Source organism: Megalobrama amblycephala, linkage group LG21, assembly GCF_018812025.1.
Source record: "Megalobrama amblycephala isolate DHTTF-2021 linkage group LG21, ASM1881202v1, whole genome shotgun sequence".
In the NCBI taxonomy this organism is placed as follows: Eukaryota; Metazoa; Chordata; class Actinopteri; order Cypriniformes; family Xenocyprididae; genus Megalobrama; species Megalobrama amblycephala.
In genome coordinates, this window is record NC_063064.1 from 15,257,017 (window position 1) to 15,283,495 (window position 26,479).

The 26,479-nt window shown below is 39.4% G+C and overlaps 1 long non-coding RNA gene across 1 annotated transcript; it reads left to right on the forward strand.

Moving 5' to 3' along the window:
• The first annotated feature begins 14,579 nt into the window (after positions 1–14,579).
• On the forward strand, positions 14,580–16,409 carry LOC125256714. Its single transcript, XR_007182166.1, has 5 exons — positions 14,580–15,231; positions 15,325–15,386; positions 15,513–15,807; positions 15,954–16,016; positions 16,119–16,409. It is a non-coding gene; the product is annotated as an uncharacterized LOC125256714 (long non-coding RNA).
• The last annotated feature ends 10,070 nt before the right edge of the window (positions 16,410–26,479 follow it).

Consider the following 26,479-nt stretch of genomic DNA (forward strand, 5'->3'; position numbering starts at 1 on the left):
TAATCTCTGCATGGACAATTTTAAAATGTACAATTTATTATAATATAATATAATATAATATAATATAATATAATATAATATAATATAATATAATATAATATAATATAATATAATATTGTTTTGTTATATTTGTTGTGCTCTTGTACAGGTATTTTAGCTACTGCCTCTCTAAGAAAACCCCCCTGCATCATTGTGTTCTGCAGGTGTGGACTTGCACCAGGACAAGGTCACTTTTTGATTTTATTCAATACCGTTCACATTCTCTTTCTACTCAAGACAATAGTAGTGGCCCAACCTGGCCCGAGGGACACAGCTTGCGTTCATTACAAGTTTATTGCAGCTGATTTTTTTCTCCTCTGCTCATTTGGCCTGCTGGCAAATCTTCTCTGTCCATCCATCCATCCGTCCAAGTGCCCTGCGGGGATGGTCATTAAGGACATCACAATGTCCATCTCTAAGACGCCTGTCTTCATCAGATGCTGGGTGGTTATGTTCTTCTTCTGCCCGAGGGGACACGCGGTGGGAAAAGCATCTCGTCGCCTGACTCTTGACACTTGTGTTTCTTAATGAGGTTTAAGAGTGACTGTCCCTGTGACAGCATTTGGCCGGAGTCTGTTATGCCTGTGGTGATCTTAGCCAGAGTGATGGTTTTATGTCCTGCATCACAGTTTCAAATCACAGTAATTTATGTTTTTTAATCTCCAGGTCTGTGACTCAATCACTTTGATCATTCTGGAATATTTCCTTTGAAATGCAAGATTTTTCCAAGGATGGGTAGATAGATGGGTAGATATAGATGAATATGTCCTATAGGTGGACAGACAGGCAGACAGGTAGATAGATATGTCCGCCATATTGGTTCAAGAGCAAGCTGACTGTCTCAGCTGTCTTTAAATCTCGGCTGTTTTTACCATCAGAGGCTGTGCAATGTTGATCGATGGATGGATGGATGGATGGATGGATGGTTAAATGGATGAATACTAGATGGGTGTCTTTAAGTACTTTCATCTATTGTATATCAAAGGTTCATTGCTTGCAAATATTATGATTTATATTGCTTTTTCTCTCATAAGCTTGACACACTGTGTGGATTAGAAAAAAATGTGTTTTGAACAAATATTCATCAGCCTGATAATGACACATAAACAGAGAATATGTTAAACTTGGGTTTTGTAAATACTGCCCTGTCTTACCAACAAAGAGGAATTTTGTTCTTGTCAGCAACAAATAGTAATATCAAAGGCCTGAGCTCTCTTGAGTGTAATGAGATTGATTTTCAAAGGGATGCATATATCAATCTATTAAAATCACCTGACCATAGCAAATATGCTCCTCACTTACCTTTTATCTCAAGAGCTTTCTCCAGGAAAACCAAGAGGCACTACTTGGTATTTAAATACTCTGAAAGCTTCATGCAAGTTCTCAATTACCATCAACCTGTATGCTGCTGATAAGCCACTGAACTCAGAGATTTCCTCATCTTCATACTTTTCCATTTCAACACAGTTTGACACTTCAAACATACTTACTCATCAAAGTTTCATTACAGCTCTTCGGTGATGGTCATGCGTGAACATGCTACTTCATATTTACATAATTATTTTTTTTGCATAGAGGCAGAGGAAAAAAAGAATAATTCTGATACAAAGCTCCAGGCCCATAATTAAGTTTATATGGGATAGTTTTTAAAAATGTATTATAAACACATGACTAAAAAACGAAAGGATTTTTCTGTGTCTTCTGACATGTAGAGCTGGGAGACAAGATGTTTATGTGTATTATATTTTAACCACTGCATGCATGATACAACATTTCAAGGCATCAATTTATGTCTAGGTCCAAAATTTCCAATAAAATCTGTCTTTTACATTTAAAGTGCTTTTAAAAAGCTGCTTTTTTTGGTTTGGAGAAATCTATACTGTGCTTCTACCTCCACCTGATGTGTTTTCGTGAGTTCCAGGAGGTTTTTCTGTGCAGTTAATTGACTTTAATAAGGTATAACTCCTTGAATTGATCACACACTCTCTGAAACACTTCATGTCTTTCTTGCTAGCCTTCAACATCCACCCTGCTGCGTAACTCCACCACACTGCCTGTGTCCCAAAATCACCTCTGAATGCTTCTCCTCCATTTATCTCCTTCATTAATCATTTCTCTTTATTGGATTTTCCCTCATTTTCTCACTTTTTAAACTAAATAATCCCAACCACTTCACACAAAGTACTTGTGGCTGGATAAAAACTGTGTCTGCCAGCTCAAGAATACAGTTATGCATTTTCTGCTCAGTTTACTGTTTATCTTCATATAGTGCAACAGGCTTGTGTGTGTTAAAACCTAATTATGTATAGAACTTCACTTTGAATGTGTGAGCATAAAGTTGTACACTTTTTTGCCTGCTGAAATAATGTCTCAGATTACGTATGCAACCCTGGTTCCCTGAGTAGGGAACGAGACGCTACGTCATGATGCATTGGGAACATTCTGCGTGATTACGTCGTTGAAGCACTCTTGTATCTAACCAATCATGTAGCGAGACGTCAGAGGCGGGTGACATTACGGACCAGGAAACTATAAAGCATACCGGGATTCAGAGAACGCTAGCTTCTGAAATAAGTCTGAAGTAAGTGCTCGCAAGTATGCTGGGGGTACGGCAAGGCGACCCAGCGTCTCGTTCCCTACTCAGAGAACCAGGGTTACATACGTAACCTGAGACATTCCCTTTCGTGGGAACTGTCGACGCTGCATCATGACGCATTGGAAACACGATCCCAACTACGCCGTAACGGACATGACCATCCAGCTGCATCACATATATCATTGATGGAAATTCATAGAATGGGTGCGGATAGCTAATGGAGATGGCTGACTGGCCGCTTCATATGCAAGTGAGATGGCCTCAACCACCCACTTGCTCATCCTCTGCTTAGATGCTGGGCCCCCTTTCCTAGGGGACCCATAACAGACTAATAGTTGATCTGACCTACGCCACAGGGCAGCTCTGTGGACATAAGCATCCAAAGCCCTCACTGGGCAGAGCAGATTGAGTTCTTCCTGATCCGAAGATTCAAATGGAGGAGGATAAAAGGCCTGTAGTACATTCGGGCCTGGGACGTTGGTGGGGACCTTAGGCACATAGCCTGGTCTAGTGTGTAGGAATGCCTTTACCATTCCTGGTGCAAATTCAAGATAAGAAGGAGCAACTGAAAGTGCTTGCAAATCTCCTATCCTCTTCAGAGAAGTGATAGCTAGTAGAAAGAGTGAGGAACTTTTCTGGAACCTCCTTTAGTGGTTCGAAGGGAGCCTCGGCTAACCCTTCCAATACCACGGCCAGGTCCCAGGCCGGAGTTCTTGTATGCACTGGAGGCCTCAACCTCAGTGTACCACGGAGGAAGCGTGTAACGAGGGGGTCTCGACCTACCGAGGAATCTCAGCATGATAGGCTGAGATAGCCGCAACATAAACCTTCAAAGTTGAAGGAGATAAACCATCCGAGAATTTTTCTTGGAGAAATTGTAGCACGAAGCTAATAGGAGAATGGACAGGGTCCATGTTATGTTGTCTACACCAAGTAGCAAATAGATTCCATTTATATGAGTACAGCTTCCTCGTGGAGGGAGCTCTTGAGTTAAGGATGGTCTCCACAACCTCAGTTGGGAGACCAGCATCTATGAACCTGGCCCCCTCAGAGGCCAGGCCCATAGCTTCCATAGTTCTGGGCAAGGATGTATTATTGTGCCGCTTGAGACAGGAGGTCCTGCCTGAGAGGAAGCTCCATTGGGGAGCCGTCTAAGAGGGACACTAGGTCCGAAAACCATATTCTGGTTGGCCAGTACGGGGCTACCAGTATTAGGTTGGCCCCTTCCTGGCGTACCTTCTCCAGAACTCCTGGGAGCAGAGCGAAAGGGGGAAATGCATACAGACGTAGCCTCGGCCATGTCTGCACCATGGCATCCAGACCCAGAGGTGCTGGATGTGTTAGGGAGTACCACTGTGGACACTGGGTTGACTCTCCCGAAGCAAACAGGTCGACTTCCGCTTGACCGAAATTTTTCCATATGAGCTCCACCACCTCCGGGTGGAGTCTCCACTCCCCAGGCCTCGGCCCCTGCTTCGACAGGGCGTCTGCTCCCACATTTTGATACCCTGGGATGTAAGCTGCTCTCAGAGAGAGAAGCTTCCCTGGGACCACAGGAGGATCCGACGGGCCAAGTAATAAAGTTGCCGAAACCGCAGACCCCCCTGATGGTTTATATATGAGACCACCGACATGTTGTCCGTACGGACCAACACATGGTGGTCCCTCAGGTCTGGGAGGAAGTATTTTAGTGCAAGAAATACCGCCATCATTTCCAGCCGATTTATGTGCCAGGAACGCTGATGGTCCTCCCATATACCCTGAGTTGAGCAACCACTCATGATCGCCCCCCGTGAGGGAAGCATCTCGGAAGCACGGGTCCCTGAGACAGGAACCAGGGATTTTTCCACATCGCCGCATGACTTTGATCATGCGAAAAGGATTTCCCCTTGGAGAAAACCCCCTGGTCCTGAGCCACCACTGTAAGGTTCTCATGTGCAGAAGGCCAAAAGGTATCATGTTGGACGCAGCTGCCATCAGACCCAACAGTTTCTGGAACTGTTTTACAGTGAGTAACTTCACCCCTTTCACAGCTGCGAGAATGGAACTCACACGAGCAGGAGACAGATGTGCCTGCATCGTGGTTGAGTCCCAAACTGCACCTAGATAATTGGTAGTCTGAGCCGGAACTAGCACACTCTTTTTGGCATTGAGCCTCAGCCCAAGCATTTTCATGTGGGACAGAACAGCATCTTGATGCTGGACTGCCAGTTGCTCTGATTGAGCCAGGATCAACCAATCGTCGATATAATTCAGTACGCGGATGCCCTGGAGTCTCAACGGAGCCAGAGCTGTATCCATGCACTTTGTGAATGTGCGGGGTGATAATGATAGGCCGAAAGGAAGAACCCTGTATTGGTAAGCTTCGCCCCCGAAAGCAAACCTCAGGAACTTCCTGTGATGAGGATGGATGGACACATGAAAGTACGCATCTTTCAGGTCTATCGCCACAAACCAGTCCTCAGACTTGATCTGTGGGATAATCTGTTTGAGTGTAATCATCTTGAATTTGAGCTTTTGTATGGAGCGATTTAGCACACGTAAATCTATGATAGGATGTAGTCCTCCATCCTTCTTTGGAACAATGAAGTAACGGCTGTAAATGCCTGACAGCTTGCTAGGAGGAGGAACCGTTTCTATAGCTCCTTTTTGCAAGAGCGTCATAACCTCTTGTTCCATAACCAGAGACTGCTCATGGGTCACCACTGTGGGAAGCACCCCGTTGAATCTGGGCGGGCAAGACCCGAACTGAATTCTGTAACTCTCGAGACTGGCCTCTGGTGTTTTTTGAGCACTTGATTCGACGTTCTGAAGCGGCGCACCAGCAGAAGACAGACGAACCAAGTGATGACCGGCCCTCCTCGGAGGGTCAGTGGAGACCGCTGCACCCTGACGCACACTGGGTGGCAGGGTTAGCTTAACCCTCTGGAGTCTGAGGCTGATTTGGGGCCTGGAGAAGTTTTGACATGCTCTGACATTTGTGCTTTTTTCAGTTGTTCATAAACATATAAATGACAAAAGTGTCATTACACTGTATTCAGCACAAACTAGGCTACAATAATATGTGAGGAACATGTATGTACATGTTTGTGTTTTTGAAGGAATAATGTTTATGCGTGGTTACTGAAAAACAAAAAACTTAAGTCACTGAAATAAGGCCAAAATAAGTATATTAAATCTGTGTTCACAAGACTTTTGGGTATTGGAGGTTGTAGACTAGAGTTTTTGCTTCAAAATTATGTAAAAATTATGCTGCCTACTCCTTCATATAAAACAATATATTGATTTAGTTTTTGTAAGACACTTTTTGCCAAGAAACACAGTATGCATGGAGGCGTGAATCACCACTGAAAAATGGGCCATTCTCACCTGAGAAGACAAAAGAATTGGATAGTAATGAGCTGAAATGACTTGCATATTAATGAGGCATTTCAGTCAGGTAGGCTGTGAAAAAAACCTTCTGTGATGTCTCAAGCTCATCATGATATATGAAACATACAGAAAAATATTATTACAATATAAAGTAATGGTTTTATATTATACTTTAAAATATAATGTATTTCTGTGATGCAAAGAGTCTGAATATAGGCTTTTAGTTTAAAAGCATGCACATTTGGAGAAATATTGGATTCTCATATGCTTATGTCAATACTTCTATACAGAGAAGTTATATTTATTTAATATTCATTGTCATTACTATGAGCGCTGGTGTTTTCAATTCATCCTTGAAGTCGGAGGGCGCTCTCTGTGCATTTTTAGTCCACAAATTCATCTAAAAGAAGAAGAGGCTATTCCATGAATGGAGTTTCTAATTCATACTGCAGCCGGAGGGCGCTAAAGAAACAAAAACTCATCTAAAATTCATCTGTAGAAGAAAAGAAAACAGGAACTAACTGCATGTCTTCTAGAGCTCCCTAACCATGGCTTTTACATCCAGATAAACACTTTTCAAGACAATAAATACACGATTGAGACGATGAATGCATGTATTGCCTCTGAATTTGCGTCTGAATAGCGCTCCCTCCGTGGGCGTGGCCGCATTAGCAGATAATGAGCTGAATCACGGACTTCTGACATGGCTCTCTTTTCATACAGATTACATAAACACAGAAGGTTTGTTTTCGATTTGACTTACATGATTTAAAACCTGACATCTTAACGTTTTTTTAGACATAAGTTTAACTTTTCTGTGATTAGTATTCACTAAGTTACAGTTCATTTTCTGAGAACTATCAGATTGGACTTCGTTCAGAGGGAGAGGAGAAATCACGCATCATGTTAGTTTTCTTTATTTTACAAAAAGCACAACATTGTGTTTTTACTCTGAGTGTATACAAATAAAAGAAGATATTCTATAGTTTCAATTGATATATTACTTATGTCTCTATGACAAGAAATGACGGAGTATTTTAAGTCTGTTTTGCTGCAATGTGAAAAAAAACCTGCAAAACGCGCCGGCGCGTTTTCAGACCTCAGAGTGTTAACGGCCCCCTGAGGGTGGCGAAGGGGGACGGGTGCCAGATATTTTAACACAGGACCCCCTCCGGAGGGGACTGCCCTCATGGGTCCTGGCCCACAGATGTCAGGACCGCTTTGAAGCCTTCTTGGCGATAATGATGGTCCGCAGATCCATCTTACCCCTCGAAAGCTTCGCCTGTTTGGACCGCCCCGGTCCCCAGGCTTTCTGCGGGGGAGTATGGGTGGCCACACTAACTTTCTGTTGCGCTCTGTGGTGCGCGGAGGAGCTCGTGGACGGCTGAGGGTGCTCCCGCTCAGCAGCCTCAGGGGGAATTTTTGAACAGCGTGGGAGGAACCTCTGGAATGCCGCAGATTGTTTCTTAGTCTCCTGGAACCTTTCGACAACTGATGTTACAGCGTCACTGAAAAGGCCCACAGGAGACAGCGGCGCATCCATAAGGGCAGTTTTGTCTCTGTCCCTTATGTCCAAGAGGTTCAGCCACAAGTGCCTCTCCATGGCCACCAAGGCTGCCATAGAACAGCCTACTGATTTAGCCGTCTCTTTGGTGGCAAGGAGAGCCAGGTCTGTTGCTTTTCTAAGCTCCTGGGTGCACTCAAATGTGGCCTCCCCGCTTTCATCGATTTCCCCCAGCAGGTCAGCTTGATATGCTTGTAGCAGTGACATTGTGTGTAAACATGCTGCTGCCTGACCTGCTGCCGCATAAGCCTTGCCCACCAAGCCCGATGTTGTCTTTAGGGGCTTAGTGGGCAGCGGGGTTTTTAGGGACGATGCAGACTCGGGCGAGAGACAGCTCGCGAGCGTCTCTTCTACCCGAGGAATCGCCCCATAGCCATGCTGTTTCAGCCCCGCTATATTGCTGTAGACCGAAGTCTGGGGGCTGAAAACTCTATATTGGACAGGCCTTCTCCACGATCACAACACCTCGGTGTGGAGATCGGGGAAGAAAGGCAAACCCCGACGCTGGGGTAGTGACTGTGCGGGGAGAAACCGTTCATCAAGTTTACTTTTTGGTTTCATTTCTCCCCTCTCTGCGGGCCAATCGATTTTTAATTTAGCCACAGCCCTGGTCACTACCTCCCAAGAGCTCCTCATATGCTGGGGAAGAGGATGGCGGGTCCTCCTCCCCAGTCTCGACGCTCACCACATCGGCCTCCTCGGAGGAAGAGAGGTGAAGCGCCGGTGTCTCTATCCGGTGGGAAGAAACCCCAGAGCGTGCTTCCACCACCAGAGGAGAGACACTGGATCTGGAAGGTGAGGGCTGAGATAAGGCTGGGCCTGTCTCTAACCCCTCTGCCACATCCATTTGTGAACCCCACGAACGAAGTCTGCGCTGTGCCTCGGCAGCAGCGGGACCCTGATCCGCGGGGAACACCAGCCGCGGCACCCTCTTTGTCAAAGAGTGTCTGGCGTGATTTTAATGTTCTGAGGGTGAGCTTATCGCAATGCACACAGACAGCCCCCTCAAGAGCTGCCTGTGCGTGCTCAACCCCCAGACAAACAACACACATCTTGTCTTTCTATCTAATAGCAGATGGTAGACAAACAACACCAAATAAGACACACAAGATAACATAGAGCGCTTTCTGAAGACAACAGAAGCTAGCGTTCTCTGAATCCCGGTATGCTTTATAGTTTCCTGGTCCTTGACGTCACCCTCCTCTGACGTCTCGCTACGTGATTGGTTAGATACAAGAGTGCTTCAACAACGTAATCACGCAGAAGGTTCCCAATGCGTCATGACGCAGCGTCGACAGTTCCCACGAAAGGGAAACTCCTTTTCCTATGACTTTTCTATTCTGGGGTTAAAAAACAGAAATCCACTGTAGATTATTTCTAAGTCTATGGAAATATTGTTTGTTCATGTTTCAAATGGAATTTTTACAGTATTGTTTTTAAAAACATGGTAAATTTTGTATAAACCCACACAAGAAGTCTTGGGAAAACAAGGAGACTTGAAGAGTGACCTTTCAAAGTGCATTTAAATTTTAACTGCTTATGATTTCGTTTGATCAAGTTTAGCCATGCTTAGATTATGAAGTCCAACATGAAATTTATTTCCGATAATGTTCAAATATGTTTCATATTTGTATTATTGAGTCTCTTAAATTGTCGGGTGTATATTTAATTTTCATTGTTAATGTGTTTAAATAAAGTTAAAATCTCAGGTTACGTATGTAACCCGGTTCCCTGAGAAGGGAATGAGATGCTGCGTCATGGCATTGACGGTATGGGAATGTCAGTAGCAACGCTGCCACACTGAGGGAAGATGCCTGCCTATCAAGGCTGTGAAACACTGACGCAGACATTTGTTGAGCATAAAGACTGGATCAGAATGACCTGTGATCCTGGGGTTGAATCCATGTCCAGACTTTAAAATCTTATGAACATGTGTGGAGAGGACCAGCGTGCCAGAGCACAAAAATCTTGAGAGACTAAGAGATGTGGGGCAGAAGTCGCCAATGCTGCCGCAAAGTCTGACAGTGTAATCTTTTTTTTTCTGATGGTATCAGTCTGTTTGAGGCCCTGAAACAGAGAACTGACAGGAACCGCCCGAACTAACCGAAGGGAGGATTCGTTCTTGAGCGAAGATGGGGCGAAGTGGCCCTTCGGACACCTCCAACTCTCAAATCACCAAGCGTGGCGGGATAAGTAGAGATGCCCCGCTTAGAACCCAAAAGAAAATCTGGCACACAATGTTGAGGTGTGCCCAGATTCCTCCCGGGAGGGAACGGTCACAGGGATTTTGGATAATGCCTTGGAAGATGCTATACTCTGGGTGGAGTGAGCTCTGACACCTAGAGGTGAAGCCATTCCAAGCACCTCATAGACCAGAAAAATTGCATCTGTTATCCAAAGCGAAGTGTGATAGTTGACCGAATACCCCTTGCTGCAACCTCCAAGCAGACCAATAGTTAACGGTGGACATAAATCCTAAGTGTGCGAATAGGTGAAGCCTTTCTTGCGCCAGTGATACATGCAGTGAAGGAACAAGGCCTGAATTATGACCAAATGAGCCGTCACAGAACTGTGTCAGGTGTGACCACATCTAACTCCTCGGAGCCAGATGCAGAAAGCATTGGATAATCATTCAGATCGGAAGAATTTGCAGAGCAAGCTTCTAAATCCGAAAAAATGGATTATCAGAGTCTGTGGATATAGCAAGAGAAAGGGGGACTACCGAAATACGAAGCACAAACACCTTACTCTGATCGCTCGAAAAGAGAGCCAGACAAGAGCGAACTTTCCTCTACTGTAAAACACTCACAAAGAGGACAGTCAGCCTTTTCAAGTGCTGACTGAGTGTGCTCCGCTCCCAAACACATAACACGCCGATCATGTCTCCTAATCTTAGCATTTCTGCTATAAGCAGCTCTCTGAAGACAAAGAAGCTGGGGATTCCCTGACGTAGCCACGTGATACAACATTTCAACATTCCTTTTATGGTTATGCTTCGCCACCTGACCTCACGTCAGCTATTCATGATTGGTGTGTTTTCACACATGCTTCAGAAACCAGTCACGCTGAAGGGAAGGAACACTTTTTTTTTTCCATCATGGCTTTTTTTGAGAAAAGTATTATTTTTCCTTTGTGTTGTATTCTGTGCTTAATAATGTACTGTTGCAGAAACTGGCCCACCTTAAAAGTATTCTGACCAATTCTACCTTAGCAACTGTTGCCATGCTCCATATTTAGACAAGTTTTTTTTTCTAACATATGTCTTTGGAAATCGGATATGTTGGCATAGTTTTAAAATAAATGTTACTAAAGTTTGTTTGCACATTTTTATTTGATATTCATTTGATAAATGTTATACTGAGAATTTGGAAATGTCTCAATTGTAATTGGCAGCATGCAGTTTTTTTTTTTATCATGTTACTCCATAATCTAATATTTAACAGCAGATAAAATAAACTTTACAATGTCAAACTTAATTACAGCCCACATAATAATATCCAATCATTTTCTTAGAATTTTATGAGCACATTTTTCCTGTAAATCACACTGCACATGAAAATCTACACTTCATTCCAACAGTATGGGATGCTCTATGCTTAGTGAATGGCTGGAGGGCTGATCTTAGTTAAGGGTAAATGGTCTTGACTGAATGTTGACATGCTGAATTTAGGAAACAATGAGCATTTTGTGCATTTTGAGCACATTTTCCTTGTGGATGTGAATATACTGTATGCTACACACACACATTCCAGTTTCGTTTGCAGGTGACGTGACTGAAGTGGAGAATAACTGAGATTCCCTCCTCTGTTGTGCCCTTAAGCGAGGCACTTAACCGTGGGCTGCTCCAGGCCCTGTCCCAGCATCATGCCCCTTAAGAAGCTTTACATAAATGTCTCACTAATGAAAGTTATTTAAATGGGTAAGAATGGAATCTGGCCTCTATGTGATACTGCAAATAGCTATTAGATCATTGTGTCCAAGATACTTCCACTGTTTTCAGTGCAAAGAAAATGTAGTCATTCTTGTGTCATCCGTTAACATCACACAACTACTGCTTTAATAGGCTACAGTGTATGCTATGTCAAGCAATAAAAGAAGATGAAATCTTATATAGAAGGTGTTTTAGCTTAATTATGAGCTGTCAAATACTTAAAAATATAGACCTGCAACTCTTTACTTGACTTCAGGGCTGTCAGGGCTTTTAGAAGTCATGCTGTTTTGATGTGCAATACTGCTACACTATATTGGCTCACTGTTCTTAATAAAATCTCCAGGAAGGTTGTCTGTCAAGCACTAATGCATTTCTCAGGTGTTACAGTCAGTTTTTGTATTGAAATAAATTAAAGGCTTATGGCCTTCTAAGCAGGTAATTGATATCGTTAAGTCTATTTTTGAGTCAGTTTTACAAAGGGTTCACACTTACCATCTGAAGAATATGTATGAATGTCGCACATTTCTATTTAAAAGAGCATCACTAATTAGCACCATTGTATTTAAGTATATACTGACAATTTTGGCTAATACAAATTGATGAGTGACATTATTTTCTTGACACATTTTGTGCTCAAAAATATGTTTGGAATCATAGGTAAAACCAAAGCAATTTGCCATTATTATTATTATGGCTATTTGCTTCTAGAGTACCAATGATGGCGTGCCAGTCAATGTAATTGTTTTCCACTTCCAAATCCTCGTCTCACAACACTCAGAGTACATTATTCATTAATAACATATGGTTGTTGATATGCATTTTGCATAATGTCGACTTTTCCTTTCAGATAATGGGTTTTATTGTGCTACTTGAGATTTAATGATAGGCTTTCAGTCATGTGTTTAATTGGTGACAGGGTGTGTTATTACACTATTTGTTATATATTATTATTATGGTGTCCATGCATAGTACGGGTATAAGTCCCTGAGCTGTGTGAAATACCCCACACTTTTTTTGCAACTGCTATAGTGGTATAAATAGGCATTTGACTAAAAGTGCTATATTTAGACTTAGGTTATTAAGACGGACACTGTGGAATAAACTTTCTCACAACACAAACACCTAATTTTGAACAAAACTGTATTTATTTGTTTCTTTATTGATTAAATAGTGATAAATATATAAACGATATAATCTAAAACACATATAGACTTGCCAAATATAGAGGTGTTTTTCCCTCACACTCGCAGAATCAATGAGGGATCAATGAGAGATTTATTTTAATGACTCCCAAAAGTAACACCAGTGTCATTATATTTCACCTGTTCCTTACTTGCATTTTTAAAAGTTACTTTTTATGGCTTTTGATTATTCCATTATCACGATCAAGATTTCACATTGATAACACTTTAAAAATGCACCTTATACCTCAACGCTTCATATATTTGCTCTACACCACCTGCACTCCCCTGAGTATATTAATATTCATTTCTTCCTTGGTACCTTGTATTTAGCTTAATGCAATGTTTTATGCAGTAGGTGGTCTGGTTTTGCCTTCTGCTTTTTGCCTGACAAACACAACTCAACATGTGTTGTATTATTCAACAGTCGGACAAAAATAGTGCTGAGTACAGTTGGCTCTCTAACAGCACAAAAGATCTTTATTATGCTTCTAAACACATTACTAGGAATTCAAGTGTCTTATCCTCAAACATAATTTGTTGGAGGTTAAAATTCTTAGTATTTAAATATAATATATGGAATTATTGTAAAACCACCAATTTTGAGATAAACTGCTCACACTTATATGTTTGTGCTTTTGTGTTTTTATGAGAAATCAGTCTAAAATTTTGTTTGAGAATGCTGAGTTTGAACTGGAGGCAGCAGTGATGACAGGGAAGAGGGAAAAGAATATCTCACGCTGTTGACAAGACCACAGATTTGAATTTCATGAACCATGGATCACAGATTTGACTCACCTAAATCCTAAACAGAAATGCAAAACGCACATTAAGTACGGGTAGTTCCTTCTGGAGTAGAAATGTTTATATCTTCTCCACATCCAGCTATGTCTTTTTTTATAATAGCCTGCAAAGAGTGAATCACAAAGCTCAGTAATGATCTATTAGGTCCTCAACCAAAGCCCTAGCAAAAGGTTTAAAAACATGTCTTTACCTAATAAACCTGTCACCATGGAGACTTAGACAGACCCTGTTCTCAAAAAAATAGATGAACTGTGTTTTAAAAGTCCTCTCCTGTCACAGATTTATTGTGGTGGATTGGATAAACCACACAGAACAAACCACTGTTAAAGGGTTAGTTCACCCAAAAATGACAATTCTGTCATTAATTGCTCACCCTCATGTCGTTCCACACCTGTAAGGCCTTTATTCATCTTTCGGAACACAAATTAAGATATTTTTGATAAAATCCGATGGCTCAGTGAGGCCTCCATAGTTTCAAAATTTCAATGGTTCACCACTGGGGGGCAATAAACTCTGTGAACTATAGTGATGGGCAGAGAGGCTTTGTGAAACTGAAACAGTTGAAGTAAATGAACCGAATTGTGTCAAGGATTTGAAACAATCCAACACGTCTTCACAATGAGACATAGTGGTCACTTGCATGTGTTCATCTGAAATAACGTTGACAACTATTCAGACAAGCACTTACAAATTGAAACGTGCACGTTGTTTGTGCCAAACACGGTAAGTGTGTTGGGGAGTGGATAGTGTTTGCGACTGGGTTCGAATCCAGGGGCCCGTTCTTCGTACGTCGCTAACTCAGTTAGCTGGATTTGATTGTTGACGATTTGGCATGATCTTGGATCGTTTGGTTCTTCGAAGCTCATCCGAGACTTGCTGTCATAGCAACAGGTCCGTAAACTCAAACCTGCTCGGGAGCAGGCTTATTTCATGTAAACAGGATTAGATTGCATCTTTTTAAGCGGAGGTGATGTTTAAAGTCTGTCCCAGCCTCTGCTACTTTCCCACAAGAGTACCCTAATGTAAACCAGGGACAATGATTTAAAAATAAATTTGCAAATAACACTATAATGCCGTGTACACTCTTAGAAAAAAAGGTTCTTTGGGGTTCTATATAGAACCCTAGGGTTCTTTAACCAACTTTATAGAACCCTTTCTGCCAAAAAGGTTCTATATAAGGAGAAAGAACCAAAGGGTTCTTTGGGCTAAATGTGCTTTATATACATTATTAGTGCTTTATTTAAATTATTACACTATTGAACATTATATTTGTGTTTTTACTTCAATTTTACTTAGGCACACCTTTCATTCTGAAGAAAACAAACTTATATACATTTTCAAGTTTAATAGGTTTATTAGAAAATAATAATTGCCGCATTATCCTGTAATGAAAAAAAAATCGAATTGTTTCTGGATCTAGGCGCTAGGGGCAGAATTCTGCCATCTGCTGGTTAAAGAAAATCCTGTAGGAATGACTTATATTCTGAAAGTCAATTCTTATAACTCAACCCTCCAAACAGATGCATTAAATGATCTTCGACATAAACAGCGAATAACTTGCATCTTTTTTTACAGTCTATGGTATGCGCTGATCAGTTCTGTACTGTCTGCACGCGCAGTGTCGGATTTCAGCCGCGCGAGTCGTGCGCGAGTAATTAGAATGCGCGTGAACGCAGCATTTTAAACTTCAACCGTTACGGACGTCCGTTTGAGCTCAGCGCTGGAGAGGACGACGATTAAATTGGTAAGTGAGAAAATAATATCTCTTACGTTATTTTAATGACATTTGCCTAAATCCCTGATATTTTTACATACCTTACATGTTTTTTTTTTCAAGAATCAAAAAGAAGAAATGTGGTTTACGGTGCTGTCCGGGCCTGCGCTATTCTCCGCCAGGAGGTTTGTCATTTCTTACATGAATTCCTAAAATCTCTGTTAAAAAACGGTTGTGGACTGTTCAAAAAAAGTTGCGAGAGTTCATGTTATATCCTAATACACTTTTCTTTGTACTGTTGATTGTATTAGAAAACGCACAAGAAAACGATGTTTCAGGAGCAGTCAAATCACGTGATCACTGTACACCCAGACTATTATAAACATGAATTCAAGAGAAACCACGAAGAACAAAGAGAGGAGGTGATGAAGATGCTTCTTCTGTGGATATAGCTGTGAGTATTTGGTGTTTGCAGTTATAGCACACTTTTTTTCTGAATTAATTGAAGGCCTTATTTATGCTAAACACTGTATTTGGTTCTTGAAGATGCATTATGAAATGAAGATGAAGAAAAGACCTTCAACAGCAAACCAATGACACAAAAATGTACATTATTTTTACTCACAGTACCAACTTTGGGAAACCTGTAAATCTGCTAATCTGAAGTGGCTTATATTTGTTTTCTATTTTCCATGTTTAATGCAATAATTAATAATAATAAATTAATATTTCTGTTTGCACTCTCACTGCAGGGATGGACTCTGGAGTGCAGCATTACTTCAATAAGATGAAAATAACACACCTGTATGATTCAAGTAAGTTTTAAGATGTAATTGTGAGAGATTCCTTTCTGTTTTCTGTTGTACTGTACTCTCCATAAGTCTAATACATTTTTCTGACCTGCATCTCCATCTTAGGATGTCAAGCCCCCTGAACGCAAAGAGAGTCTGCATCAAAATGGACGTGAACCTGACTGAAAACACAGAGATGTCAAAAGTATCTGTTGGCTGTCTACTTTTTGTTCAATATGGAGCATCCAAATGCCAGTTTCTTTCATTCAGCACTATTTAGCCCTTCTCAGTACTGAATTTGCCGCCATGGGTCATTTGTTTTTATTGTTTAAATGCTTATCTGAATGTTAAATTATCATTTAACGCTCATGAATTAAAAAAAAAAATTCTACTAGCTAGTCTTTTAGTTCATTTTTTTAGAAACATTTATGTTAACTCTTCTAACTATTGCTCTATGAATTGCAGTGTTTTATATTGCTTGTGTCATTTTAAATGCTAATAAAAATGTCTTAAATGATTACATATTATTTTGTTGTGTTATGCCTATAGGTATTTAAGTTTTTTAGTGATAAAGTAACTATATATAAATTATATAATTCATAAAATTTAATTAAAATAAATTAAAACTAAATCAATAAAATGAACCCATAAAAGGTTCTATATAGAACCTTTTTTCCTGGCAATAAAGAACCCTAAAGGGTTCTTTTGATTGAACCCTTAAAAAGGGTTCTATATAGAACCTTTTAGGGGTTCCAAATACGTAGCGCCTGATATAACCTTTTAAGGTTCTATATAGAACCTTTTCTTCTAAGAGTGTAGTGTCATAATATAGACACCGACAGTTTTACTCTGTGAGAGATTCATTCGTGAGGGAATAATTACGTAATATTTTTTATTGGAGTTTTACACACATGATGTACAGATGTCTATGCCATACATGCATTTGTGCATTTGAACCGCGACATAGGCTATATTATGGGAGTGGCTTGATGAAGCGCAGGAGATGCAGATAACTTGATCTTGACCCTTAAGAAACTTTAACTAATGCTGTCAAATATGCTTCAAAGGTAAATTAGTTGCTAATTACAACATTGAAATAAAAAATTGAATGTACAAATAATAGAAATTGTGAATATAGCCTAAATAATTGGGTAATCATGGAAAAAAAAAATTTCATTTATCTAACATTTATGTCGTTCTTCTGTCATTTATTCACTTGGCTGTTTCCTTATAAATGTCTAGAAATTCAAGTTTTTCGTCAGGTGTCTTTTCTCATTCTATGATGTCATTACGTTGCCGTCTTGACTCCAGCCAATCGCTGCATTGCTGATCAATGTTTCTACTATTGATACATATCCCCTTTTAAGCCAACACATGAGCGCGCAATTATCTCAGATAACTAAATCCAGCGATACTAATCATACACAACAGGTGTGTTCGAAGAACCCAATTAGCCGGATCATGATTAGCACGATGATATCATCTTGGATGTGTCATTTGATCTCGGATGTAATAAGCGACGTACGAAGAACTGTGGTCAGAACTGTGTTTTGCTAAAAAAACTCATGCAAATAAACAACTTTTACAAACCCATTGCAAATGTTTTATTGAAAGTAAAATCTATAAATCATATAATAAGATTAAATATCAAGTGTATGTATAAAATACCTTCTTTTATCAATTTTCAGGGCTTGTTTTATTTGTGGATGGCTCAGCTAAACAGGTCAATAAGAGACTATTAACTAATATTATTCTTTTTAATGTCTAATTAAAACATCTACAAATGTATAAAAATGATTCGAGATCCGGGCTGCGTTCAGCCCTGACAAAGCGTTGAAAAACGTTTTTTAAATGGAAACAGTGGTGCGTTGAACACCCTGTTCTGATGATGCAAGTGTTGCAACTATGGCAGCTGAGAAGGCCATTCTTTGTGTTCTTTTCGAAGAATTGATATGCTCAGGGCTTGACATTAAATTTTTTGCTCACCAGCCAATGTGGCTAGTGGTTTTCCAAAGTTACTAGCCACTCAGCATTTTCACTGGCCACAATTTTGCTGTTGGGAAATTACATTTTATATGAATAAAGTTGACTCTGGCATGCTTAAATTACTTGATTTTGAGTCATTTTACTTGATTTACAAGATTTAAAACCCTTTCAAACTTACAAATGCAGATTGACCACCCAAATCAAGACTATACATTGTATATATCAGGTATGTACAGTTATTTTTGTTAGGCTATATAAAAAGAACAAAGAAGAAAATTACAAATAGTAATTTAAAAAATATATATTTTTCAGATACATATGTTTATTTAGCATACATGTATACATGTATTTAACATTTTTTGATGTTTGATTAACATTAATGACAGAGGGGTATTTATTTGGGGGCTGCTGAATGCATGGACGTCATATACTGACACATATCCAGTTTTTACCCACCTGTTTACGTCCACTTAGCCGTAAGCCATAGCCGACTGTATTCACGCGAGATACTCCACACGATGCATTTTGACATCTGTGTGTGTGACTGTGCGTGTATTCAGGCGCAAGGAGAACTGAATCGCGCACACGCGAGCGCTTCTGTTGTGTCATTTAGCGCGATTCCGCCTATCCCACCTTCACTAACCGCAAGTTAATCGATAAAGAATTGTGACTGAATTGTAATTTTGTGATACGACGAGCTTGGCTACTTTTCATTTGGCTGTAGGCTGAAATTATATTCAACCCGCCAAAGTGGCTAGTGGGAGTGGCTGTCTTACCCGCCACCGCTGAAATCAACCCGCATTTGGCGGGTTGGCGGGTGTTAATGTCAAGCCCTGGATATGCTATATTTTTACTATAAAACTCTTACGACAAACATGTCTTCTAATAACTTTAATTGTTGCATACACTGAGATGCAGCGGACACATTTGTAAACGACTTTACTTTGTGCGAGCTGTCTCTTTAATACCGCGTGGTTTATATGCATGTTGTTGCTGATTGGGCTGACGGTTTTGACACACCCACCAAACAAGAGAAAACGTATCTCAAACCCCGTTGCACACTGTTTCCAGGAAACATGTCGTTCAACCTGGAAACCGTAGCAACACGTTGCGCACCAGTTTGAGCTTGATTCATGCATTCATAGAGATCATCGCCACCCAGTGGTGAACCGTTGAAATTTCGAAACGTTTTGAAACACTTATGACGTAACAAAGCCTCGTTTACTGAAATCACGTGACTTTGGCAGTTTAATAAACACTGCGAATGACTGATTTGAAACAAAAGATTCATAAAGCTTCAAAGCTTCATGAAGCAGCTTTTGAAATCGCCTATCACTAGAAATTGTTGATTTTTTTTTTTTTTTTGGTGCACAAAAAGTATTCTCGTTGCTTCATAACATTAAGGTTGAACCACTGTACTCACATGAACTGTTTTAAATATGTCTTTAGTCTCTTTATGAGCATCGAAAGTGTAGATTAACTTGCTCACAATGCAGGCCATTGGATTTTATCAAAATTAACTTTATTTTGTCCTGAAGACAAACGAAGGTCTTACGGGTGTGGAAGAACATGAGGGTGAGTAATTAATGAAAGAATTTTTATTTTCAGGTGAACTAACCCTTTAAACTGATTTCGTCAATCTCTGCAAAGTCTGTTTGTTTCAAATCTTGACCTCATTTCGCTTTTTTTTCATTATTAAGAACGTTACAGTATCAGTCTTTTGCAATAATGGATAAATCTACAGGCAAAGTGATTAATTAAGCCAATGAATATTTATAAATGTCCATTACAATTTAAATGAATTCATTAGATTGTGTGCATTGTTTTTAAACAGAGCAATACTATTTTAGTCTTTTTACTTCAAAATGTCATGTTTAATTTAGTGTTACTTGTAATTAATTGCTAGCAATTTCGGAGTGAACATTGTTTCAAAATAAATCCTACAGTGTATGCATGTTTTAAATAGCCATCAATGCCAAAAAGGTGTAGTTACAACATCTGCCAACAGGAGCTAACTGGGCCATGCCAATCGATCAAACCCTGAGCCTTATGAAGTTAGCTATACGCAACAGTGATCTGTCATGAATTCTGCAGTCTGTTTCTGCCTCAGGTTAGGGCTAGCCATGTTTGTGTCTCCATTGTGCTGCAGGTTTTTCACAGACAGACCTCAGTGACCCTGAAATGATAAAAATATAATGTGGAAAACAATGACATCATCTTCACATTGCAAAAAGGACTATGCATTATTTGTACGCAAGAATCGTGTTTTCTTGTGTGATTCGCCATCATCCACTGAGTATCTTTGATCCTCTGCTGTGTATGAGCAGAATAAACTTGTCACTCTGACAACCGCAGCAAAATCCCAGGGTTGCGATGCGCATCTTTGTTTTCTTAAAAATCTCTTTGGGTCAAACCCAGTCAAAGAAGAAAATATTGACCACTGACACACAATTGTTTAAAGAAAACACTAAAAGTCTGTCATTGTCCAATTGTTGTCATGCTTTCATCTCTCTGATTTACAAGAGGGTCCTACACGGTTGTTCTCTGAACGCCCAGATCAATACAGATTCTCATTTGTAGCCGAATGACTTTGACAATGGCTGCTTTCAATGCTAGTGGGTTCGTCTTTTAAAAGATGGAAGAGACTTGTAACATGCTTTGAGTATAAACTGTTAATAAAACGATTAGGTCTCTTCTGTTCAATGTGATTTCAATTGGATTTGATAATACCAAACATTAATATCTATCCGTGCCATATTGATTTCTTTGGAGCCGTGCCTCGGTCTTAGAGATTTTTTGAGTGACACCAGCATGATTCAATCGTGGACAGAAGGTTTTGATCTAATTTTTCTTCCTCTCATTGGCACAGATGCAACGGTAGATTTTGCTAAAGCTCCGATCAATACAGCTCCCTGCTCCTTGCATCTCTCCCACAGCTTAGCATTTCCTCTGCAGGAAAAGATCCCATCGCTTATGCCTGGAGAGGCGGACACATCAACTTCTGTTGTCTTTTTATATCTCCCTGTTAAAAGCTCATAAAATGTTTAGAGATAAATAAAATTTGCTAACACTTTAGGGTCCAATTCTCACTATAGTTGCATATTACTAGGATATATTAACTATTAATAAGCAGTAATTAGGAGTTTATTGAGGCAAAAGTCATGGTTAATGGTTAGTTACTACTGAGAATTAGACCCTAAGCTAAGGTGTGACCAAAATATTTTACTAATTCCATCTACAATACCATCTATCATATTTATTCCCCCAAAGAAAACGGTCTTTATGTGTACTAACAAGTTGTTTTTATTCGTGAGATAGCCTAATAAATATTGAGTTTTTATTCAAAAATGCATTGCACTAGCAATGATATGTCTGTAGGTTAATGCTAGTAATGAGACCTCAAGTTGTATAAAGAAGTTTCAAGTGGGGCAAAATATGAATTTACATACACCTTGTTAATCTTACTCATCTGAAATTAATGGACACCCACAACAACAGACGACGACCTCACAGGTGTTTACTCTACATGAGTCAATAACGACAGAACCCTTCAATTACATTCTACAGGGGATGCGGAAGAAGCATTTGTCTGAGACAATTGGCAGAAGATTGAATTGATTACCTGATTATGAAGAGACAGAGTTATTATTGTCATAACTCACTCCCCATTACAGTTCTTCAGCTTTGCAGACAGGCTATAAAAAGCATTATGGCTGTAATGTGGATATAGTGTGTTTACCACCTGTTCTGCAGGGAATAGCAGGCTTAGTTTAGATATCGTCAAAATCGTTTTGCCCTGTGGTGAGAGGATCCTATTTTTACCGCATATTTTCCCTTCCCCTTGTCTTATTTGAATTAGAGGAATGGTTCACCTAAGTATGAAACATCTGTCTTCACCTTCTCACCTTCATGTCTTTCCATAACTCTGTGACTTTCTTTTTTTGGCGGAAAACAGAAGGAGATACACATATACATAGCAGGTTGTCTAAGCTGCTCGTTTCCTAGTGAAAGTGAATGAAAGCACGGTTGTCAAGCTGAATATGGTATGTTCCTTACACAAAGTTAGCATATACTATCATTTCCTTTTTTTCTTTTTTAATGACACATCTTATTCTTTAAAAAATATTTTTAAATATAGTTTTTTCACAAATATCATGAATAATTCATTCATAAATCTCATTAAGCGATAAAACCATAAAAAGGTTGAATTATCTGATATTTTGAGAAATAAAAAACACTTGGCTGGGTAATTTTACCCAGCAAATTGGGTTGTTTATTTAACCCAGCATAATGGGTTGATTCATTTTTACTATAATATTATAATACACTGGATCTCGTGCCGGAGATGACTCGCATTTGGCGGGGGAACTGCTAACTTCAAACCCCCGCCCTGTGGTTCTACCACACATACATTTACTTCCGTTTTCATACACACAAAAACATACAACATTGACGTATTTATAGCACTAAAACTGTCATGATCATTACTGTGAGTGCCCTTGTCTGCCACTAGAGGGCACTCCAACCCGGACTGTGTCTCACCCCACTTGTGAACTACATTACCCATAACGCACTTCCCGGACTCATTATCCCATGTCATTGCACCCAGCTGTTTTGTGTTTCCTCATCAGTGTCTGTCTATTTATACCCCGTTTGTTTCTGCTTTTGTCATGGAGGTTTCAGTTCAGGTTACCAGTTTCTTTGTTTGTTTTCTTGTTCTCTGTTTTGACTGCTTTATTGGATGTTGACCCTTTCTGGACTACGATTTTGGATTACCCATTAAATAACCCTGCACTTGGATCTGTCTGTTCGTCTCTGTGATTTGCCGTGACAAAAACGTACAAATACTTACGTATTAACAGCAAAAAAAAAAAAAAAAAAAAAAAAAAAAACGTAAATCATCTAACGTAAAGTGTGAATGTATATGAATTCCCCTATAATAACCCTCGACTGCACACATGTTGATGGCACATGAAAAAAAACGTTGTGCAACAATGGTACAGAATCATAGAGAAAATGATCATCAAAATCACATTTAAAAAAAAAAAAATGTCAAGAAATCATTAAGTAAAAGGGAAAACACTTGAAAGACATTGATATATTGAATTTGATACATGCATAGGTCTGTATCATGTAGTGTGCTATGCCATGTACATAATGTACTTCATGTAATAAGATTTCACTCCGTACGAAACTTCAAAAAGCAGTTCTTCTCTGCTGTGAAATAGTGGTTTATGTTACAATTTTTGCACATCACTTTGGGTGTTCCTGCATACCCAGGAACCTGCATCTTCCCATCTTATAACACATTGTTGCCAATGTGAGGTATTGTCCAAAACATCCTCGAAAAGTATCCCTTATCGCACAACGTTGCCCTGAGGCAACGAAAAGAAAAACTGAATTTCTGAACATGCAAAATAAAAAAATTAAAAATTCATAAAACCTGACAAAAGGCTTCTCTACACCTTCACACACACACACATATATATATATATATATATATATATATATATATTTGTACAGCTCATGTCGTTTTAATCTTGCCTTCTTCTCACACCATGTGCTCCTGTGACTATGTGTCAGAACAGGACGTCCCACCTTTAAATGGTGCTTAATAGTGTCCCACACCTTACTGGACTGTTCTTTGGTACTTTCGACCTTTCTAATGGTGTAATCATTTGAAGAAAAATTTACTAAACATAGGGCTTAAGAAAACTTTCTGTTGCCTGAGGGCAACGCCGTGCTGTAGAGGGTTAATATTAAAATTGTGCTGCAAACTCGTTTCGGGGGATTACATAATGTTAAACAAGACTACACTTTGAAACTTTAAAATCAATAAAATTTTGTAATTGTTTACATTTTGTAATATTTAGTTTGTTTCTCGATTTTCCTATGCAGTGACTCTACAAATAAGATACAAGCACAACATAAATTCCCAAATCACATCCATTCTATTTGTTGTACTCCATATCATTAATCATTTGCAAGGAAGATCCAAATTCAGCCCTTCATCCATCGATCTTCATCTTCAATTCAGCAGCGACCGTCTCAAACCTCGTGCTCGTTAACAAAATTTGAAATAGCGCCAGTGCGCCTGTGCCACCCTCGCAAAGCTTACGAAGTTTACGGCAAACTAGTTTCTGCATACTACTTTTTTTTTTTAAATGCGATCGTTTGCTAGATAAGACCCTTATTCATCGCTGGTATTGTTTAAAGCCCTTTGAAGCTGTGCTATAGAGGGTTAATGGAGAAAAATCCTGGAATGTTTTCATCAAAAACCTTAATTTCTTTTTGACTGAAGAAAGAAAGACATGGACATCTTGGATGACATGGGGGTGAATAAATTATAAGCAAAAGTTTATTTAAAAGTGGACTAATCCTTTAACGTTACGCTTGTTTTTCTGTTATTCTTTTATTTATAGTTATAGGAACTGGGTAATATAAAACCTACCCAAACACTGGGTAATTATGTCTGACCCAGGAACTGGGTAAAATAAAAACTACCCAAACAATGGGTAATTATGTCTGACCCAGGAACTGAGTCAAATTAAAACTACCCAAACACTGGGTTATTATGTCTGACCCAGGAACTGGGTAAAATAAAAACTACCCAAACACTGGGTAATTATGTCTGACCCAGGAGCTGGGTAAAATTAAAACTACCCAAACACTGGGTTATTACATCTGACCCAGGAGCTGTGTAACACAAAAACTACCCAAACACTGGGTTATAAACGTCTGACCCAGGAACTGGGTAAAATAAAAACTACCCAAACACTGGGTAATTATGTCTGACCCAGGAACTGGGTAAAATTAAAACTACCCAAACACTGGGTTATTATGTCTTACCCAGGAACTGGGTAAAATAAAAACTACCCAAACACTGGGTAATTATGTCTGACCCAGGAACTGGGTAAAATTAAAACTACCCAATCACTGGGTTATTATGTCTGACCCAGGATCTGGGTAAAATTAAAACTACCCAAACACTGGGTAAAATTTAAACTACCCAAAACAGTGGGTTATTATGTCTGACCCAGGATCTGGGTAAAATAAAAACTACCCAAACACTGGGTAAAATAAAAACTACCCAAAAGAGTGGGTTATTATGTCTGACCCAGGATCTGGGTAAAATAAAAACTACCCAAACACTGGGTTATTATGTCTGACCCAGGAGCTGGGTAAAATTAAAACTACCCAAACACTGGGTTATTACGTCTGACCCAGGAGCTGGGTAAAATTAAAGCTACCCAAACACTGGGTTATTACGTCTGACCCAGGAACTGGGTAAAATAAAAACTACCCAAACACTGGGTTATTATGTCTGACCCAGGAGCTGGTTAAAATTAAAACTACCCAAACACTGGGTTATTACGTCTGACCCAGGAGCTGTGTAACACAAAAACTACCCAAACACTGGGTTATTACGTCTGACCCAGGATCTGGGTAAAATTAAAACTACCCAAACACTGGGTTATTATGTCTGATTCAGGAACTGAGTAAAATTAAAAATACCCAAACACTTATTATGTCTGACCCAGGAACTGGGTAAAATAAAAACTACCCAAACACTGGGTAATTATGTCTGACCCAGGAACTGAGTAAAATTAAAACTACCCAAACACTGGGTTATTATGTCTGACCCAGGAACTGGGTAAAATAAAAACTACCCAAACACTGGAAAAACAGCCAAACAAATTACTCAAAATGCTCAACTCAGGACTTGGGTAAAAAAAAAAGAAAAAAAAAACCCAAGATATTTTAGAGTGTAAAGTGCTGCAGTGTTGGATGTAAATTTGTAGGCCAAGCCAAATGTTAGAATCACCCTGTTTCCCTCAACAAAAAGATAATAGGATTTTTCCATTGGCTTTTGGATTATTGCAGAAAATAAGCTCTGTGACTGACAAAAGGTTTATGATTTTTATGCATTTTGTTCATCAAGATAATCTTTACAAATTAACCAAATTTTATGAATTTTGAAGTTTAAATACAATCGGAAGAAGTAAAAATCTAGTGGCTATAAATAAACTTCATAGTCACCACCACTAAGGACAAAATCAAGTCCTGTCCTACAGTTTTCTCTTGTTCAAAAAGCCATTTCACACAGATATACATCACAACAGGGAAGAAAAGACATTGCAACTTCCATTTCATGCTGACTTAAATGAAACAAAATTGAAATTAAATGACTGACTTTGGGGTGATGGAAAAAAAGTTCAAAAATACTAACTTCTTAGTTTCTAGGTTTTAGGACTCATTCTAGTTATAATAACCATTTAGGTCAAACTATTTAACAGTGTTTTCTTGAAATAAGTTCATTCTTTTAATAATCTTTTCAGTATGATAGGACACTTGTATCACACTGACATATTTGTTTTTTTTTTTTTTTTACTTTGACTTATATCAGAAAGGAATTTTAATTCAGAAATGAAAAACATGTAAGAAATGTATGTATGTTAAAAAAAAAAGTGTTTTAAATTCATTTTTGATTAAATTAATAG